At 41.7% G+C, this 22,126-nt stretch overlaps 1 long non-coding RNA gene across 1 annotated transcript in view; it reads left to right on the forward strand.

Annotated features, from left to right (window-relative positions):
* Positions 1 to 22,126, forward strand: part of LOC308298714 — a 67,276-nt gene that overhangs the window by 10,633 nt on the left and 34,517 nt on the right. Inside the window, exon 2 of the long non-coding RNA XR_013962730.1 lies at positions 3,312 to 3,412. This is a non-coding gene — a long non-coding RNA (uncharacterized lncRNA). The remainder of the gene's footprint in view (positions 1 to 3,311; positions 3,413 to 22,126) is intronic.

A 22,126-nucleotide genomic window follows, 5' to 3' on the forward strand; every position in this document is an offset into this window, starting at 1 on the left:
ACCCTGACCTAAGTGGCCTCCAAACCTTTAGCATAAGGAATTATACTGTAGCCTACCTGACTACCTGTATTAGAATTGGTCATTCTAATACCTGCCTGCCCTATCATGTCAAAAAATAAATAATTGCGACCGTCAGGGAGCAGTTTACTATGAAAACCTCCACCGGCCGTCCGTCGGTCGGTCGGTCACACGTCACACGTCACACCTTTGCCCTGCTCATATCTCCGCATCAGTATATAGGGCTTGTTTGTTTATTGTATGACATCACGCCACATCATCAGCTGTGGACTCTGTGATGTCATCGTATCGCATCAGTATATAGGGCTTGTTTGTTTATTGTATGACATCACGCCACATCATCAGCTGTGGACTCTGTGATGTCATCGTATCTCCATATATGGCCATCTCCGTATATGGAGATATAAGTCGTCCATGCCCAAGTATGGGCTGGTGAGGTCAGACTTTGTGTGATGCGTAGGTTATCTCCATATATGGAGATTCAACATTCCAGGCAATGCTCTCTTCCCTGGTGAGAATTGCCCCTTTATATAGGGCTTGTTTGTGTATTGTATGACATCACGCCACATCATCAGCTGTGGACTCTGTGATGTCATCGTATCTCCACTCCATATATGGCCATCTCCGTATATGGAGATATAAGTCGTCCATGCCCAAGTATGGGCTGGTGAGGTCAGACTTTGTGTGATGCGTAGGTTATCTCCATATATGGAGATTCAACATTCCAGGTGTAACTATGGCTACCCGTATGACGTGAGAGGTGGAGGTTGTGATATTTGTGGAGATAAGCGACCAACGGTCGCTTATCTCCCGATTAGGGAGTCTTACTGGTATTAATGTGCTGTGGCTGGCAGAGAACCCACCCCCTGCTGTCAGACATAGAAGAGGCGTGTGTCAATTACCCCCCCCCCCCCCCCCCCCCCCCCCTTGTATAATCAATATAGGCTACGTGATTGGTTGGTTTACTTTCCGCCCCGCCCAAGACAGTTGTAAACAGAAGCAACGTGGGCGAATGAGTAGGTCATTAGGCTAGTAGTTGTGTAACTGGCTGTTGCTGAGCGTTACTGAGAAGGAGAGATTAATTGACGTTTGACAAGCAACATTATCTTGATCAAATATGGACCCCAAGCCCATTCACAGTAAGAAAAAGAGCGTGGAGCTGAAAGGACAAGTAAAAAGGTCTGTGTCAGGAGGAGGTTTCAAACTGACCGATATGTTCAAAGCCCCCTGCAGTCAGCCTCAAATACCTTGATAATGCTGCTGTTGCAAGTAAGTTACACAACAATGGTTCTTAACATGGGGTCCCCAGGAATGCTTGAGACCAGCTAAATTATTAACAGTTTAATTTAGCAGCTCTCAGGTCCGTGCTCCAATCAATGCATATGCACTGCAGCTGTGGGTCCTTACGTCAGAATCACTGACCTAGCCACAACAATCACAACTGGTATAATATTGAGTTATCAATATTCCTATGCATTGCATAGTTGAGTGACTTGACGTCAACCTACAGTAGTACTGAACATAATATTAAAGTTTAGTTAATTTTTAATAATGTTTAGTTGCTCATAATACCAAATAGCCCATTAGCATTATTTTAGGAGTCCTGTTATGACTGTTGTATAGAGGGAAACATTTTGATGAGAACATTAGTTGTAGGCTATGTTGTATACTGTATGTAGGCCAGGGAATAGAAAAGCACTGGACTGTCTGCACATACAGTATCATGGAATAACAATGAGTATATGGTGAGTCTTGGTGACTAGTACTAGGCCTACTAGACCTACTATTGTGTGTGTGTGTGTGTGTGTGTGTGTGTGTGTGTGTGTGTGTGTGTGTGTTTTGAGAGAGAGCACGTGCACACGCATAATTGTGAGTGGGCACAGCATGCATGTGCTCATGCAGTGGGTAGCCTGGAAGAGTGTATGACTCCTGGCCTGAATTGTTGTCCCAGTCCGGTGTCAGTACCATTTTGGCTCGCCTATCATACAGGCGTGGGGGTCCTGCGCTTGCGACTGACGTCGACTGGGAGTCTGGGACCCCTGTGGTGGGGCGGCGGCGAGGGACCCCCGGGGCAGCCGTGGCGCCTCTCGTGGACCCCCGCTGTGGCCGCCCCGGCCCTGGCAGGGGAGACTTTGAAATTAAAGGTTTGAGAAACACTGGCTTGAAATATTAATTATAAAAGAGAAGAAATGAACATGCTGTCTCTAAAAACTGGGCACCGGTGGCAGTGTTAGGTGGCGAAAACAGCCGATCTACAAGCCCACAAAGCGTTGCGCTTGCGATGCGTTGTGAGCTTGTAGGTCTGCTGTTTTTGGCGCACGATACCGGTGTACGACAAAGCCAAAAGCCATATTGTGTGATGTCAGTCGTAAGCGCAGCACCCCCGCGCCCGTATGGTATTGCTGAACAGGAGGATCTGGGTCATTTCCCCTGCAGACCCCAGCAGCTCTCAGAGCATAGAGTGGAGTCCATAAGCATATTGCTACTTACATTATTTGTTGCTGTCAAAAGTGTTTTCCCCCCCTCATGAATCTGTTATTAGTTACACACACATCCATGCCTTGGTTGTCCCACACAAACCGCTGTAGTCTGCTAAACAGATGTTATGCTGTTACCTATTTTGCCAAGTCCCGGAAAAGACTGCTTTGACTGGCCAGTGTCACTTTGTACTTTGTACTTTGTCGTACGCTCACCCAAAAACATGATTAACGAGACTGTGGTGGCTCGTGTGGGACAACCATGGATGCGTGTGTACAGTGTAATGACAACTATTAACAGATTTATGAAAAAAAAAGAAAAAAAAAATCATTTTTACCACAACAAAGTATAGCAATATACTTATGGGCTCCATTCTATGCTATGTGCTGCTGGGGTCTGCTGGGGAAACTGGACGACAGGGGCAATTCTGCAAAAATACCAAACATGGCAAGTAATTTGGGATCAATTTAAGTTGGAAAATGAGCCTATATGTTATTTAGTCTGGAGTTGTCCTTTAAGTTAACTTGAGAGGCAGTTAACCATTGGCAAATCGTGAGTCTGCCATAATTCCTTCCACTTTCCTGGACTGTTTAGCAAAGCATTTTCACAAGGAAGGAAAGGAGCAGAAATATACAGAGCTGGCAAGAGCTTAAAGTTTAGACAAAAATGTAATGACCAAATGTTTTCAAGCTGCTTCAAGCCAGGAGGCTATAAGTTTACAGCTAATGTTATTTGCCACTTTACCAGTAACTGGCGGGAGAGAGATCCTTCAGTAAACTGAAAATAATAAACAACTTCATGTGCTCCACAATTAGGCAGGGGAGGCTCAATAACCTGCTGGCAATACTGCCACTGTGAACTGGCTAACCAAAAGGCTAAAGGACTGCATCCAGAAAGGCCAAGATGAAGCCATAAGGTAAGAAATCACATTTTCTGACTGTGTGTGCAAGTGTGTATGCGTGTGCAAGTGTGTATGCGTGTGCGAGTGCGTGTGTGTGGTTGCGAGTTGTGCGAGTGGAGTTGCACATCATATGCGCAATTTGCACATAAACATCAAAGTAAATAATTAAATACAGTGAGCTTGGAAATATGATGTTCTCAATACTGTGGCTGTTTACACCGCCGTAATACGGTATACCGTTGCATGTCTAGCGTGCCTGCGCATAACAGATACTGTATGATCACTGGACCCCGGGACCCCAGCCTTCTCTGTGGGCAGTCCTGATTATCTAGCCTAAATTCATAGTAGCTTGATGTACAAACTACCCCTGGACTTGTTGCAGAACCAACCCTTGCTATATGATGCTCCGATGCACAGTCTCAGGTGGGACACTCTAGCCACAAGGCCACTGAGCTGGTAGATTTAGTTTTACGCTACTTTGGGACGAGTGGAGAGTGTGTGTCTCCTCTGATACACAGCCAGCCGCTTCTTTTCACCCAACAATAATGAGTTTCACTTGGAGTGTGTAACGCATGCTTAGGAACATGCCATCCCACCCAGGTCCTCTCCTTAGACAGACACACACACATACACACACACACACACACACACACACACACACACACACACACACACACACACACACACACACACACACACACACACACACACACACACACTCTCTCTCTCTCTCTCTCTCTCTCTCTCTCTCTCTCTCTCTCTCTCTCTCTCTCTCTCTCTCTCTCTCTCTCTCTCACACACACTCTGACAGCATGATCCCCTGGTGGAGATGTTAACAAGAGACCTAACCCTGACCTTTCTGAAGGCCTTCTAAGTTGTTTGAGCATGTTCATTGGGCTGACGAACTAAGGCATCTGAATCAATAAACCAGAATAATATCTAGAAGTATTTCGATATGGCCATGATTACTTTTTTTTTATAGAATGATAACCACAAACCAATATGAGAATGTGATTTTAAGAACTATGCAAAAAAATCAAACATGTAAGGTCATATTCACACAAGAAATATTCTGATGGATTTTCAGATGGTAACTGTCTTTCAAAAGGATAACCAATTACCCATCTCAAGGCTAAGGCTAACTGATACAGTTTGTAAATGAATCGCCCACACACACACACTTAGTGCCCACATTGTGTAAAGTGCTGTAGCAAATGCATTTGCACCCATTTGTGCACCTGCAGTATCTTAAAAGGATCCCAGGCTAATAAGCTGTATATTCCTACATTATGAATGCCCTCTATAACTAAAATAACAACTTATTAACATCTTGAATATTTAATTTATTTCAGAAATAGTTAATCTTTCACTCAATTGGGACAACTCGCAAGTTAACGATGTCATTTGTCCATGCGTTGTCCAGCCCTATGGAATTTAGGCAATGCATGTGCTAATAAAAAATATTAAAAAATATTGCTTTGATGCTCATATTAACCGCGTAGGTACCATTACGTTCTTTTTAAGTGGTTCATTGTCACTTTACCCCTCATAGACTTCAATGCATTCTGTAAACTTCGGGTTCGCGGTTTGTCACTATACGCCAATAGATGTGTGCGTAGAAGACCTGGCCCCATGAAGAGAACGGGAGTGAAGCGACTCTCTGAATACATGGCTCTGGACCACACCTGAACAAATGACGTCATCAACTTGCGACATTGAGTGAAAGACGTAAATAAAATATTGAAGGTGTTTTTTCATTTTTTGCCGAAATAGATAGACCTTATTGATCCCCAATTCTCCTACGTAGCCTACAGCAGTAGCGGGTCATCAATATCCATGTTGGGGCTCTGGCACAGCCACCGTCTACAGAACATTTGTTCATCAGCGTGGATGCTCACATCATTATCATAATAATTATCATTATAGATACATCATTCTTGGTGTGGACGGCCTTAACATTGCCATACGTCATGGATGTCTCTTAGACTAATATGAACTGCTGTGCAGTGGACAGAGTTGTAGAGATGTCCCATCCCTGTCATGCTTTTAATAGGTAGATTAAAGAAAGAGAATGAGCATGTGATTATTACGTTGATATATAATATATCAAGATATCACAGATGTCTCTTGGACATAAATTAGGACACTTTACAGGACATGCAGTGGTGGGAAGTAAGTGCAGTATGTATATTTAATCAAGTACTACAGTACAATTTTATTTGTATTTGTATTTGTACTGGTCTGAACTACTATTTGTATTTGTACTGGACTAATTCCAATTTTCAATAATTTTACTTCTTCTCCACTACATCTCAAATGCAAATATTGAGTGCTTTTTTTTACTCCACCACAATCATTTGAAAACTTTTCTTACTAGTTACAAAACCACTTCAGTCCTACATAATTTGCCAATTTGAAAATAGCTGCTAACAAAGCGTCGCTTCGTGACGCGTTGTGACCTTGTAGATCTGCTATTTTCAAAGGATTTGTATTGTTCTGCATAATGAGTACTTTAACTTTTGGTACTTTAATTAACTCTCTTACTCAAGTACATTTTTTATTCCGAACGTGTACCTGTAACAAAGTAATTCTACAATAGGGCATTGATACTTTTACCGTACTTAAGTTAAACTAAAACTCACTGCTGAACTGCATTGCCAAATAATGCATGACTACTGAGGGTACGTGGCCCGACTCCTGTTCCCACTTGATGTTTTCAGTGAGTGTAGAGCTTTACTTTTTTGTCACCTGATATCATTATAATGTTATATCGCTTAGTTTCGGCATGGTGTAGCCATTCTGGTGATGTCAGAACAGAAGGTGACAACCGCTCTGCCCCCCCTCCCACCTCCCCAAGGCTGCTTCACCTCAGCTTTTGTGGATTGCTGGCTGCTGCTCCCTTGGTCGCACGCTTTCATTTTGCGCATGACCAGATCTGTTTCCTCAGCAGAAATCCGCTTGTGTCTCCTCCAACTTGCTGAATCCGTCATTTAAGCAGCAATGCATGAGATGCAGGCACACCTGGGAATGGGAGACCACCATAGTTTAATCCATGTTACACCCAAAACACGCCCATGATTAATTAAGTGACGAAATAAAAGCCCATTGCAACGTGTGCCTTATTTTGTGCCCAGGTTATGCACCGTTTAACTAGCAACACTGGAGACATAAATGTGCTTACCATGTGCTTTAGACCTTGCACAATAGATTGTTGAAATGCTAATGGAAAAAGCTTGAGTTCTCACTTTGAGAATCCTGCCATAGTGAACGTGTTGTAGCGAAACGGTTCGGTGCAAATATGTGTACTGTTAGACCATTATTGTTAACACATTCGATAAGGTGTTACCACATGCTGAACAGACACTGGTAATATCTGCCATTTGCACATAAATGCCAGCGTTTTGATTCTGTTGTATTAGATTGTATTAATATCATAGCAGGAAAACAAGAACATTTTAAAATATGTTCTACCCTGGCTGGAAGAGGTTCCAACATGAGCAGACTGCTATGTAATTGCAAAATATATGATAATAATTAATTGCTGTGGGGTTCTGGGTAATTTCTCTGTTGTGTCCTGGGCAGCACCGCACAGACACTAAAATGCAAGCATCCAGCCACTATAAGTGAATCTTCATTGAACCCAAATTTGTCATTCCTCTGCCAAATGTGACCATTAGAAGAAATTAATAGCTATTTAATTGCCTCGCTGTTGCTATACTTTAGCATTCGCACTGATGCTGGTGTCCGCTGGAGCCTGGTTAATTGCCTTCTACAGCTTATTTTGCTTTGAGAACCACATTAAACTTCTCACTTCTTTATTTCTCCCTCTCTCACTGTGTTTCTCTATTGCCATCATAGAAAGGTATGATTCATAAATGAGGATTAATACTCTCTCCCTTAAAGACCCCATTCTCTTTGGACAGCGCAGAGGATTTAAAGTGTATTGATACACGAAAGCGCATTCTGCTGTATGTTGATATTCAAGGGCTTGGTCATCAAAGAGATCGGCTGTTTAAAGGGGTGGTTCACCCTATTTTACACAAAGGCACCACTCCACATGTTTAATAAGTTCCTTGCTTGTTTTTAGCTAAACTTTGAGCGTCTTATTTTATATTTCGCTAATACTTCATTTATATGCAATATCCTAATGTCACTGCAGGGTCTGGGAGGGACAGTGAATGCAATAATAGTAAAACAGCATGATCTTAATTATTAAAACTCCATATTCTTTATTAGCTTAATAATCCTGCCGGCCTCCAACACATGGAACCAATGAACAGTTCATCAGGTAGACTGTAGACCGGTCCGGACAAGGAAATGGCGTTTACCGGTGTGATTAATGGGGTCGATATGCTGCTAACGGGGGGTGCTAAAACATGTCATTTTAATCATGGCAACCGCTTGTGGGAGAGATGGGAGCAAATTATTTCATTACCATTTCCAAGCATCTATCTGCACTGCGTAAAACACGCCAAGCCCTGCAGCTAGTCTTCCCTCCCTGGGTGAGCATGCCAGGGTGGGACAAAGAGCGGTGCAAAGGAAGAATGTCCGTCATTTTGCATGCTTATTCTGCAAAGCTCGGAGCGGACATTTTACAAAGGTTTACTATGGAAACGGCATATTGGCAATGTCAAGGCTTGTGAACAATATGCCTACATTTCTTTTTCTCTTTTTTTTGGCATTGATCTCATCTGTTGTCTGTCTGTGTGTGTGTACGTGTTAAGTGATGGTGAGCTTTAGGGGCATATTTTTTGTCCTAAGAACCAATGCACCTAATCAGTGCATAGATTAGATGGAGCACTGATTGGGCCAACTTCATGGCTAGTATAACCATGCTGAAAAAATGTTTTTTGTTCACAGGCTGCCTGGCAGAAATGGCAACTCATCCGAGCACTGTTGTATTTGTCACAAGTAATTAATTTCTGGTGCCATAAAAATGCACGCTCGGCATGATGGAAAAGGTGGGTTCATTAACCCTCCCCGCTCTCGCTTCCTGTGGCACTTTAACAGTGTAATGGTCACCGGCCCCTCAAATTGCCCATAGCAGAAAATGTGCTGGAATGAAAGGCTTTTCGTCCAAGATGGCTGTTTCGCTCAGGGAATAACTTGGGGTGGGGGGAGGGCAGGGATGGGGGGGAATGAGGATTTCACTGATGCGTGCGTGTAGAATCTTTTTGATGTTATTATAGCACATACACGGGCCAATCGCATCCCTGCTCCAAGACACATCAGGGGGAATGTGTCTAAGCCCACTCCCATTGTTACCCTGCCTGCAGCGAGGCATGGTAGGGTATTGTAATCTGCCCTGTCTGTTTGTGTGTGGGTGTTTGTTTGTCAGCCAAATAACGGATGGCAGGATTTTCATGAAAGTTGGTGGTGTTATGTTTGTTTTGCCCCCCAAAATGATTAACCTTTGGGTAGAAAAGGCCAAGGTCACAATCAGAGACATACTGTAAAAACAAGAGATGCTGCGGTCAGGCTGTGTGCCTCCCCAGGTGCATCTGTTTATTTTTCCTTGTCCTTCCTGGCATCCCATCCCCTTCTATTCCCCCTCATCTCTTTCATTTGCAACCACTGCTCTTTTATCCCCTGTGCTGCATGGGCTGGATTCTGTATTGGCTTTTTCCACAGTTTATTTGAAAATTGACATTTCATGGACTTAGGTCTCCAGGGGGGAAACAACGGGTACATCCCATCATATGAAGGGATATGAAATGCACCGGCTGCTGTGAATGGAAGTGAGCGGCAGAATGAAATAAATAAATAAAGGAGTGTTCTCGGAGTGACCCAGAATACAGATAGGCTGACAGCAGCCTCAGAGGCGGAGGCAACTTTGCATTTCATTGCCCCGCTTACTCTCCTCTCCTCCTTTTCTCTTTATGGTGTAATTGTAAGTCGAGGCACTCCCAGTCCTCTCACTCAAACGTGCTAAACATTTCGGGGATATTATACGCAGAGTGAAAGAAGGCCTTTAAAAAAAAATAGGTGTGTGTGTGTGTGTGTGTGTGTGTGTGTGTGTGTGTGTGTGTGTGTGTGTGTGTGTGTGTGTGTGTGTGTGTGTGTGTGTGTGTGTGTGTGTGTGTGTGTGTGTGTGTGTGTGTGTGTGTGTGTGTGTGTGTGCGTGCGTGACTGTCTGAGTTCTTAATTTTGAGCAATACCAAGTACTGATACAAGTACTTTTTGTTTTTCAAGGTCAAGATTATTTTATTGGGTCCCAATGGAAATTTGTCTTGGACATGCAGGCTGCTACATAACATACAACAAGAACAACAGACCAAAAGAAAAGAATATTAAAGAGAATAGTGCAAAACACACAGTGCTGACATAACAATTCAAGTGCATCTTTATATTACAAAAGAGTAAGTGATCTACTTCCGGGTCATGTATCGCTAACTTAATACCAAACCACTTGGCCAAGATGTTCTACATATGTACTAAATATAGCTTAAAAATTCAAACACCCATGTCACCTTTGCAAGATGTCGTTTCCAAACCTCTGTATACAGTTGTATTCGTTATTACCCTCATATTTTGCCTCTGTATAAAATAGCCTCAAGTCGACCCGGAAACAGTTAGCCAATAGCTAATAGTTAGCTCACAACTTTCCACTTTTCTCTTTCACCTCAATCGCAGTAACATCCGTATACACCACGTCATCGCATCACCAATACTTTTTTTTTTTTTTCCAAAACTTTTTTTTTCTCCAAATCTTTTTTTCTCAAAAAACTTTTTTTTCTCAAAAAACTTTTTTTTCTTAAACTTTTTTTTCTCAAAAAACTATTTTTTCTCAAAAAACTTTTTTTTTCAAAACTTTTTTTTACCCATATTTGGCCATTACACACACCACACTGCCGCAACATGGCGGTGAGGGCCGCGCAGCGGCCTGAACTCTAGACTGCAAACTTCTAGTACATTACATTACACTACACTACATTATAGAGTCACCACACCCTACTAACGGCCTGAGTTTATCAGAGTAACGGATATGGGAATAAATGAGTATTTGTATCTATTCAGATGTCTTTTCTTATTTTTCACTGGGACTCTGTAACGTCTGCCAGAGGGTAGCAGTTCGTATTCTGAATACAGGACATAGGAGACGTCTGCAATTATTTTCTTAGCTTTCCTAATTACAGTTTCCTCAAAGATTGTTTGAAGGGTGGGGTGCTCCCTCACACCCATCACTTTCAATGCAATGCGAGCTAGTCTATTGATGTGTGCTTTTAAACTCACTGTCAAATTAACAAACCAAACACAAATTGCATAACGGAAAATACTCTCAATCACAGCATGATTTTTGTTTAGTAACCACTTACTTTAACCCCGTTTCCTCCAATTCCATTTCATTGTTATGCCTTGTATATGCAATGATACTGTCATTTTCTATTACCACAATAATAAGACTGCTGATTCTGAAGATACTGTTTATTTTTCTTTTTAATCTTTTTAAACTGTCAATTGAATGTTTTGGTATCGGGTCAGAGTATCAGTCCATTTCCAAGTACAGAGTACGAGCACATGAGATTGGGTATCGGGCCCGATACTGATACTACCATTATCGGTATCGGAGCAACCCTGGTGCGTGTGTCCGTCCCTGTGCAGGTATGTCCAAGAAACAGCCCGCCCTCCCAGTGTGTTGGCACGTGGCTCACTGCTGTGAAGTGCACCTGACACTGAGGCCCCTCTTCTGTGCAGCAATTAGTTCCACAAAGGGCATGACTCATGTCCCTGTCACCTTTCAAGCTTAGGGCACTTCGGTGGATTGGTGTGCGCTCCACCCAGGTTTGTTTCCCCCGAAGGTCAGGACAAACCAGCCAGGCTGCCACCTGTTATTTACTGTACACTCATGGGGGTGGCGACCTCCTAGAATTATTAGGAATCGTCATGATCATTATTAAGTGTGCCTGCCATGCAATGGCAAAACACTTATTGTACTCGCTCATACTTATGTCGGACGGACGGACGGACGGACGGACGGACGGACGGACGGACGGAACGGTGGCTCGCAGGGAGTAGTAGTTGAAGTTGATTGACACAGGCACCTGTCAATCATTCTGACCTCGTGGATTATTAAGTAGAGTCAACCTACGCCATCACGCATTACGTTTTTGTTTAGGGGCTGTAATTGTTTTGTTATAATTAACAAATACATGAATTTTTTACTTTTTTTGGGCGTCCAGTGTTAAGTATGGCCATATTATCACTACAGATATGCTCTAATATGTGAAAAATGGAATTTTCATTTCACTGCATGCGTCTTTAAAGAATCAATTTTTATTTTGACCAATCTGTTAGAAGTGGCATATATTATACACAATATTTCATTACAACCTTAGTTTGTATGTTGCCACCTGACAAAGGTGCAATTATGGTGTGCATATAAATACTGTACAAGTATTTGTTTTAGGGGAAAGAAGTGAGCGCTAACAGCTCTTGTAAAAATCAATTTTAGGGGTGAACACTGGAGTAACTAAAAAGCTAGTGTGGCATTGTTGTAATAGTACCTGCATGACCGTTCTCAATTTATTTGAAGCAACAAAATATGCTTTTGAAATGACTATAAACTAGGGCTGGACAATATGTTCATTTCAAACGTTTGCCTCGATTATTTACAATTAATGAACGTCATAGAACAAAATAGTGAACATAGCAGATCTGCAAGCTGTTGTACGCCACCATTGTACAAATAAGTATAATACAGAGTTAAGTGGTTATCAGACTAATCACTAAACTAATAAAACAAACCTTGCTTCTTGATTATTCGGTTATAAGTCTGTGTTGACTTTGTGTTTTCACTAGGAGAAGTTAAAACACATTTCAGCCTCCAAAGTTCTGTCTCAGCCGCACACAGATCAGCTATTTTGATCACAGACTTGTCCTCCTCCTACATCCTTCTGACTCCGATAAATAATTGATGCTTTGAGCATATTTATGCCCCCCTTTATTGCCCATAGAGCTACCTGTGGCTGTAATTGTCATTTTGCTTTATGACTGGCAACATGGCCATAAATTATTCTCCATGGTTTGACCTTTTGCTGTCACCACTGAAACACGATTCTTGCCTCCCTGCAATTAAGCCTTGTGCACTGGCGGATATTTGAATGACACATAAACGGAGGATGGCACTTAAGTGCTTTTTGACCAACACATTCCCATAAATCATTATTTAAATGCACATTTCTTCTTGAATGTTTATAGCATGGTGTGTTTGGTAACTGGAATTAAATGCTAATAAATACAAATAGGATATGGTGATATTGCTCTGGTGAGGGATTATTTTTGACATTTCTAAGGTTACACCTTCCACAAACAAAAAAACAAAGCTGTCAAAAAGGTCCATAGCTGCATTTTGAGAGTATTGAACTTCTGTTTTGTGACGTATTTCTGTGTATATATACTGTACATGTATGTGTATACTGTATGTATCATTTTCAAATCGCTGCAACATTAGAAGCAAGGTTGTGCTATTGGGCTGATTCATACTTTATTGTATTCATCTTGTCAAATGAAATCAATACAAGGACAAACAAGCCTGCAAGTATTGCAGGCTTGTCAGGCTGGTCAAGGTCACTATCACTTCCCCCTCCCCTCTCTCTCTCTCTCTCTCTCTCTCCCTCCCTCCCTCTCTCTCTCGCTCTTTCTCTCTCTCTCTCTCTCTCTCTCTCTCTCTCTCTCTCTCCTTCAGTCAGCAAGCCAATTTTAATCCTACTGTATTCAGTTTTATTTATTTAATTGTTTATTGTACTTAGTTCCCAACATTTATCAGAGAGGTTATCAATCTAGGAAAATGTTGTCTAATGATAATGTTAAATTTTCACACAAACATTTAGTGTTTTGGCAAATATTTGGGGTCCCACTTGCAGTATCTTCACGGCCCCGGGCCCACAGGTTGAGAACCACTGGGTTAAGTCACAGTGTTCTCCCTCTGTCTGAGTCTTAACCAGGCTAAGATCATCTTCTTATCATGCCCCCCTACACACACACACACACACACACACACACACACACACACACACACACACACACACACACACACACACACACACACACACACACACACACACACACACACATGCACACACACACACACACCAGGCACTCCGGGGCTTTGATACAGACTCTTATTGAACTGTGCTTCTGGACGCTTCCAGAATGGCACCATTATCAGAGCTCAGCAATGGATTACCTCAATGGCCAACCTGTCATGGTCCATGTTTGCTGTGACATTTCATGTGCAGTTCTCTTCTCCCCTGGTGAAATATCATATTGTGACAGCCGTGCATGGGTTCTTTTTGCCCAATTGGTTGTCACTGTGTTGATGGCATGGTGGCTTCCTCCATCAAGCCATCTCTCTCCCTCTCTCTCTCGTTTGCTTCCCGATCCTTTGACCCAGCCAGTTTGGAGAAAAAATGTGCTTTGATTTGATGTATTGGTCGCGTTAACACGGTGACAGTTTAGATAGGCAATTACTAGGCGTCGCTTTTAACTAAATTGTACCCTAGTTATACAGGCGTTTGATAGCTGTCACGTTAAATGAATTCGGATTTCTTTGTTCGGAGCTGCTTGAATGAAGTGGTCATAAAAGTTAGCTTTGCACAATTAGAACACGTTGAGTTAGTCTAGTCTAGTGGATGTATATTTCTCACCAGTGTGAAGTTATGTTTGTTTTACCCTTTGAGTCAACATACAGTATTTTACCACATTTTGTTTTCCTCTCTTGGACAGCATCCTCTCCCACAGTGCTGCCGTTGCTGCTGAAAATAACCATGGGCAAAATGAGCCTGACATTGGCCCGTGGTACAGGCAATGAAGGGTGACATCTAATCAGGAGAGTGACAGACTAAATATTTTTGTCAGGCCAACGGCTTTCCTGTGAAGACAGGTGAATATAGGGTTCATTTGGGTGTGGATTTGAGCAAAACCTCAGGTAAAATTCTGAGAACTGAATTGCAGAGAACACCAGGACATGTTTCACAAGGACAGAATGGCTATAGCGCTCGGCATCAGCCATTCAATCATCTCTTTATAGCGCATATTGTATTTAGACTGCAGTATAGTGTATAGATATGAAACACATATTCTTGATGGATTAGATACATTGTCTCAGACTGTACTGCACATAAAGAATGAGGCCATGCTGTAGTTTTTCATGCTTTGTCTTGCATATCTTTTGAGAGTGAAATAAAGAGGCCAGTTTTGAATATAGTTGTTGTCAGGTGGAAACCTTGTCCAAAACCGTTCGTTCTGTATTTGTCATTTCAAAACTCATTTAAAACACTGAAAATAGTTGATCTAAGGCACACAACATCTCGCATCGCGAGTCGTTGTGTGCTTGTAGATCTGCTATTTTCACTAGTTTTGTGCGACAGTCTTGTATGATGAAGACCTCACTCGTACTTGAAGCAAGTTTGTATCACATACTCTACAAATAAACCTTTCCTTTTAGGTTGGCGTCAACATTTTATTTTCTAAAACGAGTACAATAAACAACAGTAGCTGCAAGGCCTACTGTACACAATGTTCTACCTATTCCCTAATTCCTGTGTCCTTCCCTCCATCCCAAACACAGGCATTGACACTAAGGCTTGCCCACCTGCCCCCGGCAGGTAAATAAAACTTTAGGGCAGGTGAAGTTTGCTTTCAGGTTGACCGACCGGGCAAGTGCTCATTTGAGAGGGTACGCAACCGTCTATAAACACAACACAAGATATCTGTCTAAACACCTGAATGTGGCCAGAGCGCTCTGTCTTCTGTTCTGCAAAATAAGAGCACTGTTTACCTATAATGTGCTCTTTTTACTGTTTGCTACACTTAAAAATATAAAATAACAAGTGTTAAACCATAGACATATTCAATCATAGCTATGTAGTTATTTGGATTTGGAGGTATTGAGGTATGACATTCTTTATCGCACAGCCTCAGAAAGTAAAGACGTATGTGTTAAATTGAGCAGTAATTAAAATCTTACCTATCATTTTATAATGAACGATTTTCGGGCAAGTGGGTATGACCTTTGGGCAAGTAGAACATGACCTGTACGGGCAAGTGCCTCTGAGACCTTGGTGCCAACACCATACTGTAGACAAACGGATACATTAATAAATAACAGACACAACAAGAAAAATAAATATAACTTAGTTTAAGTGCCACTATCATGTTGTTGATATGCATTTCAGTTAATTGTTGTTTATTATCATATCGCCAAATTTGCAAAGCAACCCGTATTAACACAGAGAATTCCGCTTTCTGTCTGTTTCAGCTTAGCCTTGTTTGTTTGTTTCGGTTTCCGCCTTTCTCTGTGTTCCTAGAATTCCCATGATGCATTTCATATATATATACACACAGTATTGATAGAGATGAGTTGGCCAGCACAAAACTATGGTTTTGTTTATTCATACTGTAGGTGCTTAATGTTTGTATTCTATTTAATGCAGATTAATATAGCCATAGGGTAGTTATGATCCAGGACCAGTGCCAGACGACACGGCTGTCATTGCAATAGGGGTTCTGGACAGGGCTTTTCACAGGCAGGCAGGAGGTCTGACAGCTCATCTGTAAATTATTTACATTTTAGGGACAAAATGTATCACACAGTTTCTCTATGTTGATCAACCTAATTTATGAATTATACATTTTTAATTGATATCCCCGAATCCTGTATGCCCCAGACAATCCGATTAAAAAGTCCATATCTGAAGTGTAGTCTAGTTTCATTCGATGTGGGAAGGCTGCTACGTGCCGATTGGCTGGTGCGCGGCTGAGCATGTGTGTAATTTGCATAAACTTCAGCAGAACCGAAGAATTGTCTCGCCTCTCCACGCTCCCTCGGCTCCCAATCCCAGAATCCTTTGCGCGGCCATATCCGCCTGAACCATTGAAAATGAATGCGGGAGCGTGAAAAAAAAGATACCCCACTCAGGGCAGATGTAAACGTACCATTTCACATCCATACAGACTATGGCCACCATTACATCAACCTGATTCATATTTTTGGAAGCAAGCATCTACAGTATTTGACCATAAACACAACAAGCAAGGACAATGTCACAACCGCTGAGGGCAAGGTGGCTACAAACCCAGGACGGTTTTCACATTCACAATTTCACATTTTAATAAAACGTGTTCAACTTTGTCAGAGTTTTACAGCTCTGATAGAACATTATCAAATCAAATCAAATCAAATCAAACTTTATTTATATGGCACGTTTACAAACAGTAGAGCTGAACCAAAGTGCTGTACAGGTAAAAACACAAACAATACAAGCAGAAATAAACAGTTCAAAACCAAAAACAGCAAAGCAAGGGAACAACAGCAGGCAGCTAATACAAAGATATCGATATGCTGAATTTAAGCAATTAGGTGCCATTAAACGCTAAAGAAAAAAAAGGTAGGTTTTTAATAGAGTTTTAAAGTTCCAATCGACTGTGCCAATCTAATATAGATAGGCAGGCTATTCCAAAGCCGAGAGGCTGTGGCTGTGAAGGAACGGTCACCCCTGCTCCTTTTACATTTGTTGGTGGGAACTTCCAACAGATGCTTGTCAGCAGACCTCAAAGCCCTGGCTAGGGTATAAGGTTCGACAAGTGCAGATAGGTAGGCTGGAGCCAGCCCATTTAATGATTTATAAATAAATAAGTAAATCTTAAAATCAATTCTAAAGTTCACAGGGAGCCAATGGAGGGAGGCGATAAGGGGTAATATGGTCCCGCCTTTTTGTGCCTGTGAGGAGGCGGGCTGCTGCATTTTTAACAAGTTGCAGACGCCTGAGTGACGTCTGCTCAATGCCAGTGTATATAGAATTGCAATTATCAAGTCATGACGGGGGAGATACTGTTAACCTTAGCCAGTAGTCGAAGTTGAAAGAAGCTAGTTTTAACAACGAAACTGGATGTGTTGGTTGAATTTAAAGGCATTGTCGAAAGTAACACCGAGGTTTTTGGCAGATGGGCGGATATATGGGGAGAGAGAGTCTGGGATAGTGCAGGGTGGGATAGTGTCATGGCCAAATAGTATGATTTCCGTTTTATTTTCATTTAGGGTCAGAAAGTTGACTGAAAAGAGTTACTGGAGTTTGTTAGCACTACAACAGAGTAAAACATTTGATAGTGTCCCTTTAAGGACAAACTGCCATACAGTATCTGTTCTGGTTCCGTCACCGCCTTCTGCTCCCTTTCTGTCAATTCAGAGGGAACAAGACATTCAGAATGGCATACAGTACACTGTCGATTCCAAACATAGCTTGATGAGTGACTGGAGAAATGGGTTAGAACCTTTGTGATTCTGCAAACAGGAACATATGGGTTATATTACCCTGGGGGCCATCACATCCAGATGGCTTGACCTCATGCAGGCATTCGTTGGAGCCAAGTTGGACCACCTCCTTCACCCATATTCGTTTGAACAATGTCCACGAAGTGGCCATGTCCCTGGGGGGGAGCGGGCAGGAATGCTGTTATACCAGCAGTGATGGACTAAGTACCCTAACCCTATCCCATTACCTGGGTCAATGTGTAGAGTCTCCTGGCCAAATATTACTCTTGCTTAGTCGTCTGAGTAGTCTTTTTATTTTATTCGAGTTAAAGTACTGGTGATTTCTTTCTTTTGTTCTTTTTTATTTTTTTTAAGATTTGATTTTCTGGCCTTTGTATGACTTTATTGATAGGATAGTAGTCTCGCGTCACCAGACTGTTGACTCGCACAATTTGCAAATGCTCCCGTCATACAGTCTGGGAGATGGAAGTCTGATGATGAGTATCAGGCTTGAGAAGCGATAAAGCACATGTGAAGCCTCCTCCCCAATTACATTTCATTTTTACAGTCTCTCTCACATTTATCCTTATATAAATACAAGTCATCTAAGCATATACAGTATATTGCTGCTTATCAGAAATTACATTTTTAAATATATTTTTGTGAGCGGAAATGCCAGCTTCCGTTACTCGGATTTCAGGAGGTAGTACAGATTGATATGAGCCTAGATTGTTCTAGGCTCTATATAGCATTCGGAGATTGTGAAATAGTTGTCTGGCTACGCGAGACTATAGGATAGTAGGTTGACAGGAAATGCAGAGAGAGGTGACACGCACAAAGGCTGTCGGGATCGGGACTCAAACCCGCGACGTGCTTTTAAGGCTGGTCCGGGCCACACATTTTCTTTTTAATATGAACACATTGCTGTAATGTTTTCACAATGCATTTACAAAGCCTCGTAACTTCCTGAAACCAACTAATGAATGCGCTGACTCACTGTAATGTTTTATTCCACCCCCCACTTCTCACATATACACACACATGCGCGACGCGTGCATGTTGTGTGCGTGTGTGCATGCGGGTGCTCGTGTTTGGCACTGTATCCTGCAGCATCTGTCTGCTGCTGCTGTTGTTTTTGTTTATCATGCCTTTGCACAACACGCTGGTTTTAGTTTTAGCACACTAGTGTTGCCCGAACGAGTCAGCTTCCCACATGAGCTAACTCCTGCTTGAGGAGTGTGTCAAAATACAAATAAATGGACTGTTTTTGTTTTATTTTATTTTAAATGCCAGTCACACTTTGCACAACAAGTTTGGATGTTTGGATCAGCCTGCACTGTCTGCACATCGGTGTGAATCCAAGGGCAAAACCTTTTATAAACTCATGATGGATACCCAAGGCCCCACACAGTTAGAAGTACTGGATAAAGATGCACCAAAACGGGAGGCTCTCTCCATTCCGACATGTCGCCACTCCGAAATTGACTTCTTATTGTCGGAGTGGCGACAATAAGAAGGGGGGTAAGGGGTAGGGCTGTCACAATTATTACATAATTGTCTAATCGTGATTTTTTTTGACATAATCGTGATTAGTTTTCATAATCGTCATAATCGTTTCCATGTCGAAAAATGTTCTTATATTTAAAAAAAAAGTCAAAAATAGTGGAAATAGCAGATCTACAAGCTCACAACGCGTCGCGATGCGATGCGTTGTGAGCTTGTAGATCGGCTATTTCCACTATCAATGTTCTTTTTTAAGTATAAAGTTGTAAAATATGTCAGTAATTTCTTTGTATATTTAGATTAGGTGTCATATCTACCATGTGCAACTTCAAAGCCTACAAGCCAAACAGAAATGTAATTGTCAACAACAAAAACACAATTAAATCGTCAATCGCAATTATTTGAGTGACAATTAATCGTCATGTAAAATGTCATATCGTGACAGCCCTAGCGACACTCCCATAGGGGTTAGGTTTAGGGTTAGGGTTAGAGATAGTGTTGGAATGGAGACATGTCGGAAAGGAGACATGTCGGAGTGGAGAGATAAAAGTTTTAAACCAATGATGTAAAAAGTAGTTACTTAAATAAAAGTATGAATACTGAAATGCAGAAATACTGGAGTCCGGAATTCTAAATGTACTTGAATAAAAGTACAAAAGTATTGGTATCAAAATGTACTTAAAGTACCAAAAGTAAAAGTACTGCGGAAATGTCCCATTTCAAACTGTATAAAATCGCAGATCTAAGTTCACAAATCAAGCAGATCTACAAGCTCAATGTGTCGCATGGCAACGCATTGTGAGCTTGTAGATCGTCTTTTTTCAAATGGCCGAAATGTATATAGGGCTGAAGTTGTTAATGTTTGTTTTGTAATAATAATCAAAATCTACAAAGTAACTAGTAACTAAAGTTTTCATACAATTGTAGTGGAGTAAAAGTACAATATTTGCCTCTGAGATGTAGTGGAGTAGAAGTAAAAGTATTGAAAATTGGAAATGTACTTAAGTACAGTACTTAAGTAAATGTACTTTGCACCACTGCACATTACAGAGCTACATAGGGGGATGGAAACTGTTCAATAGGGTTAGGCTCAGGAAATTCGATAGCTGACTTCAAAGGTATAGAAGTAGCGAGTAACAACAGCCTTCTGTAATGTACTAGTGGAGTAAAACACATTTGTTATAACTGTCTACTGCATACCAGGGAACTTAAACTCTCTCTGGACTATGGACAGTAGTGTTCACTAATGAAAAAAGGGACTCCCACGGTTTGCCCTTGGTCCTGTTGGCAGGCCAGCCAAACAGCTGGTTGCAAGAACACAATGCCAGGGAGTGTGTGTGTATAAATATGTGCATAAAGCAGCCTCTTGTCGGAGTTGAAGCCTGTGATATTTTCTGCATTTGATACAGTACGTGATTGTAAACAAATCAGAAAGGACCATATGCGCTTTGAATAAATGAATGGGATCCAATGGAGCACAATTCTTTTTGCGATCGGCCGGGGGGGAAAACAGCGCAACTAGCGGCCAATCATAGGAAGTTTTACTTCCCTATTGGAGTCATTTTAAATCGGCAGAACTATGCCCCTGATCGCGCCGCCTAATCCAATACATTCTCACATCTTTAGAGCCCATTTTCTCTTAACTGTCTGTGTTCCTATGGAAGCGAAAAAGTTTTTTTTGCGGCTAAATAGCCTCAAATCGGGCTTCTAAAAAAAAAAAAGCCTATAGCCATCTGTTAACTCTCTTCATCTGGGTCATGTTCATTCCACTGTTCAACGTGAAATGAAGATCCACTGCTGCGTGGGTACCCGTATGTTACAGTGGTGGCCTACGGGGGAATGTCTGGCACTTTAGCGGCCTCTTGTGGCCCTTGGCAGTCATCGTGTTAAGATTTTTTTGGGGGCTTTTATGCCTTTATTGATAGGACAGTAGGCTGACAGGAAATGGGGAGAGAGATGGGGAGTGACATGCAGCAAAGGTCATCGGGAAGGGGATTCGAACCCACAACATGCTGTCAGGCATCGGACCCTTTGTGGTACAGTATGCGCCTGGATAGCTAGGCCAGCAGGCACCCCCTACTAGTTTTTTGATGATGATGATGATGATGATGACAGCAATGGTGGTGGTGATCAGCTTCAGCAATTCCTGTCACAGAACCAAGCATCCATGCTAGCTGTGCCACAGCCACAATCTATTCTTTATTCATTTACTTAAATCCCCAAACTTTTTTCATATCAAGAATATGTATTGGGCCATGGATCCTCATCTGAAAATGTGTTGTGCCAGGGACCTCTATAGAAGATTTGTGTTGTTAAAATGTTACAAAAAATATTACAAGATTTGGGGAAAATAGCTGATCTACAAGCTCACAATGTGTTGTGTCTGTTATTTTTGAATGACAGCTGAACTAAATAACTGACTACTTTCTAATCATCAGCTCAGAGCACCTGCTCACATCAATCTGTGCTGCTTGATTTTGTGCCGTATATGCAAGGCAGAGTAAACACAATTTTACAGCCAAACATTGCTCTCAAAAACATTTGAGGTGAGAAATAGATAATGTAGTAACCAAATATTGATTCTAATTTATCAACAATTTATCACCACTATGCCATGCAGGTGCTATACGCACCTGGCATAGCGTTGATAAATTGTTGATAAAACCTAGCATAAATTAATGGAAATAATAACACACGCAATTATGAATTAGGGAACTATTACTACTACTACTAATAACCTGTAAGACGCCCTAAGAAGCGCAGAAACAACAGAGACTTGACATAATACTGTATGTCCATATATGGGCATTCCCAGATATGGGCTTAATATTGATGATATCAGGGATCTCCATATATGGGCATAAAAGGGACACGATCAGACTTAATAAAGTGTGGGTGCCATGATGCGAGTCACACTTGCAAATGAATTCTGTCTTGACATGAGGCGTGACTGACGCACATGAGATGCAGGTTTT

This window comes from Nannobrachium achirus (genome assembly GCF_963921795.1).
Source record: "Nannobrachium achirus genome assembly, chromosome: 14".
Classification (NCBI taxonomy): domain Eukaryota; kingdom Metazoa; phylum Chordata; class Actinopteri; order Myctophiformes; family Myctophidae; genus Nannobrachium; species Nannobrachium achirus.